This window comes from Oryctolagus cuniculus, chromosome 13, assembly GCF_051225735.1.
Source record: "Oryctolagus cuniculus isolate XC-2025 breed Fujian yellow rabbit chromosome 13, ASM5122573v1, whole genome shotgun sequence".
Taxonomy (NCBI): domain Eukaryota; kingdom Metazoa; phylum Chordata; class Mammalia; order Lagomorpha; family Leporidae; genus Oryctolagus; species Oryctolagus cuniculus.
In genome coordinates, this window is record NC_142879.1 from 113,212,635 (window position 1) to 113,216,759 (window position 4,125).

Here is a 4,125-nt window from a genome sequence, read left to right on the forward strand (position 1 = left end):
GGAGTGAATCTGTTTCAACCAACAGTAACCAAAGGAAAGGATAGGAGATGAGTCTCCTGCATTTTCAGTTTCCTTCTCCCGTGAAAATTCAGTCCTGCAGGTGAGCTATGGTGAGCACAGTTGAGGCCCAAGTGTCTTGGCTGTCATGCCTGATATACAGCATCTATTTGATGGGTAGTGACTCAAAGGAAGATATCTCCAGTCTCTTGGCCACACTCAGTAAGAATATAGCCTTTCTCAGTTGGAATTGGACAGGTTGATAGATGAATGTCCTGAGATACAGCAAGACTTGTATGGGAGGTAGGGGAAAAGCAGCCAGAGTGAAGCTTCTGTGAGATGAGCCTGAGCTTGGGAGGAGGTAAAGTTGTAGCCTACATGCCTCAGACTCTTGCTGTCCACCCTTTTGTAGTTTTTTTTGAAAGCATGTTTCTTCATGTGTTTTATGCTTTTAGAACAGTTTGTGGAGACTTTAACTGTCTAATTTTTAAGTTGTTTTTATTGCCAGATTTTCTGTTTCACTGGAGCATGATCCAGGGGCTGCTAGTGATGTCATCCCAGAGGTAGAGACTGCATTTGTTCATTCAGTGGTGCAGCTGTCTGTACATCATGACCTGACCTCCTAGGTGGTAAGTTTCAAGCCATGCAGTACAGTGCCATTGCATGTATTATTTTATGAACCCAGAATAGGAACATTTTTGTTTTCAAATGAGCTAGTTCTATCTAAGCTCTATATCTATCCATCCATCCATCCATCCATCTATGCTATATCTATCCATCCTTCTTCCTATGTACCTACCTATCTATCCTCTATCTTTCATTGTTCAGAAATGCAGGTTTCTTGTTTAGCTTGCTTTTGGTTTTATGGTTTGGAGAAAGACCTGACTTGTGCAATTCCTGCCTTTTGGAATTTTAGAAAAATTACATATTTGTATACAAAGGTGCAGTAAGTGTTTGAAATCTTTCACTAATATCTTGAGAAAAAGGCATTCTCTGTTTTGGGGGCACAGGATCCAGTTGCACCTGTTAATTTCTTCTCTTTCGTTGTTTCTATCCTTTAGGTCTATGAGAGACAATTCCCAACAGGAAGTGCTAGGAACAGGAAGTGCTAGAAGAGAAACCACAGAACTGATTTGGAGGCAACATTGTAGAGCAATTGTATCTGGTTTGTGGTGATTTCCCTAGAACTTACCCATGCAGACCAGAATATGCTTCCTAAAGTATTTTTTCTTCAGAGGGACCTTGGCTGTTTTCCAGTTCTTCTTGCTGTTCAAGTAAGGAAAATTATTTGCCCAAGATCACATGGATTGGACTATGATAAGGTACAGAAAAATTAAGACACCCCATTATTGCAAAATAATCTGGGCTTGACCAAAGTTACTCCATTTTTTGGACCAAGCCCCATGTTGTGGGCTTTGGTTTAGGTTCCAGAAAGTGCTTTTGTCTGGGTCTGTTCCAGGAAATATTTTTCTCACCTCAGACTTCGATCTCTATTAACTGCTGCCTTCTGCTTCTGTAAACATGCTTGCTGCTTTCTTAAGATAATGACTAAAGAAATTGTATAAAACAGTTTAAAATATTCAGACATTGAGCGACTGTTACTTCTCACCCTGTAAAATGCTTACAGCTGGATTGGATAAGAAAATGGAGGATAAGATTTGGAGCAACATGATTGGCTAGCAGGACCTGTGCTTAGGCCCTGGAAATAAGCCAAACAGAATATGAGTTGAAAATTTAAAAACCCTTGCCCTCCTCACTGTAGCAGGCAGTCTCCAAGGTTCCAATGGGATCTATCATTGCCAGACATGGCTTTTAATACAGATTCTTCTTTTTTATCTTTGTGTCAGCATGATCTCTTTCACTTTCCATTACAACAGCACCCAATGAATCAAGGAAGAGCATGAAGTCCCGGTTGTGGCCCTGCTTTAGGTGTGTTAGAATTTGTGTTTGTCTCCCATGCTGTCTCTGTGACAGTGCCTTTGAAATGAGGTGGACACACATTCATTTGTAGAGACATTATTGTTTGCAAGGCACCTCCCAGGTCTCACCTAATTTGACCTTCCCAGTTGATTGCCATTAAGGGGATCCTGTGGATGAAGCAGCCAAGGCTCTGAAATGGGTGGTTCTGTCATCCCTGGACTTTTGCCTCCTGAGTCCATGTGTCTCTCCAAAGGGCTTAGGGGTTCAGGCCCTCATTTGCCCAGTGCCAGTGTTCCCATTCTCATTTCCTGAGTTTCTCTTTTGGGGCACACTTGTACCACCCTGCAAGGCTTTTCCTTCCTATATTGGAACAGTGTTCCAGATAGTTGTCTGGGTGTTGTGATTGAAACTGAGAAGCCTAGAAAGTCAAGTCATGATTTTATATGTCACTCTGCTCTGCACCTTCCATGGCATGTTATAAACAACTGGGTGTTCACATGAAGCTGTTCTTTGCTTTTCCTTTGGGAAATCTTGGTCGTCACCACCATCAGTGTCCTTCCTGTGTGTGAGCCTGTAAGCTCCCTTCTCCCTGGAAATGCTACTTGGCCAGACTCTCGGGGTCTCCTCTAGGTGAAGTGACCCCACTGAAATGGTTTCCAGACCTGTCAGAGACTCAGAGAAGCAGGAAGAGAGAGAAAGAGAGAGAGAGAGAGAGAGAGATCTTCCATATGTTGGATCACTCTCTCAAATGCCTGACATAGTTGGTGCTGGGCTAGGCTTAAGGGGCCAGGAACACCACACGGGGTTCTCATTTGGTTGGCATGGAACCAATCACTTGAGAAATCACTGTTGCCTTCTAGGATATGCATTAGCAGGAAGCTGGGTTCAGAAGCATAGCTGGGACTTGAACTCAAGCACTATGACATGGGTATAGATATCCTCAATGACATTTTAACTGCTGTGCCAAATGTCCATTCACTTTTGTTTTCAATGTTTCTTCCAATGATTATTACTTGATGTCTTTTAAATTTTGCACCCTGGGCCTGTGCCTTGATGGAAACCCAATGCTCCCAGACCATGCAGCTCTAGAACCCATTGCAGATGGTGCTTGGTTGCTGGGGTAAGCCACTAGAGTTTAGAGGTTCCAAAAGAATGGTTTAGGGAACCAAGGAGGCTTGTGGTGTATGCTGGGGACAGGCTGGCTACATGACAGGGAAATCGACAATGAGATGTCCCTGTCTGAATGTTAATTTCCCTGTGTCCTGCCACTATCTATTTTGAGAAGTTCTTGGCCATTGATAAAACATAGTTTACAGATTCAAAAGGCTTCAGTAGGCTAGGCATCTCATGTAAAGAGCCTTGGGTGATCACTGATGGCATACATAAGAGTGTTAATTGTTGGGATCAGTGCTGTGGTGTGGTGGGTATAGCCACTGCCTGCAGTAACAGCATCCCATATGGGTGGTGGGTTAGGTCCCGGCTACTCCATTTCCAATCCAGCTCTCTACTATGGCCTGGGAATGCAAAAGAAGATGGCCAAAGTTCTTGAGCCCCTGCACCAGTGTGGGAGACCCAGAAGAAGCGCCTGGCTCCTGGATTTGGATCAGTGCAACTCCAGCTGTTGTGGCCAATTAGGGAGTGAACCAGCAGATGGAAGACCTCTTTATCTCTCTGCCTCTCCTTCTCTCTGTGTAACTGACTTTAAAATAAATAAAATAAACATAAAAATAAAATTTTAAAAGTATTAATTGTTAAAATTAACAACAGGATTAACTGTGTACTAATTTCCCATGCAGGACCTCTATCTTCAAAGAGTTACAATATTAGAGTTAATGGTAAAACTTGTTCTCAAAGATTTACTTTCTTTAATGTGTTAAGTAAAGATTATTTTTATATCTCTTAAGTTTTAGTTATGTGTAAATGCTTCTAAGAGATGTGCTATCTTCCTTACGTGTTTCCTTAAAGTTAATTTTGTTGCTCAACCATGGACTTTTGAATCCATGTCTCCCTGTAATACTCCTATCTTGTATGTTTTAAAATCAAGTGGAGAATACAGGATGGTTCAAGAGCTCAGGGCAGTCAACAAAGCAGTTACTTCAATTCATTTTCTTGGGCCAAATCCTAATAGAATACTGACACAAATACCTGAAAGGATCTCATGGTATACAGCTTTAAACCTAAAGGATGCTTTTTTTCTGCATCCTGTTA

The 4,125-nt window shown here is 42.1% G+C and overlaps 1 long non-coding RNA gene across 1 annotated transcript; it reads left to right on the forward strand.

The window, feature by feature from the left end:
• The first annotated feature begins 502 nt into the window (after nucleotides 1–502).
• LOC149122885 (uncharacterized) lies at nucleotides 503–2,415 on the forward strand. The gene is made up of 2 exons (XR_016219415.1): nucleotides 503–626; nucleotides 1,059–2,415. It is a non-coding gene; the product is annotated as an uncharacterized LOC149122885 (long non-coding RNA).
• Nucleotides 2,416–4,125: the final 1,710 nt, after the last annotated feature.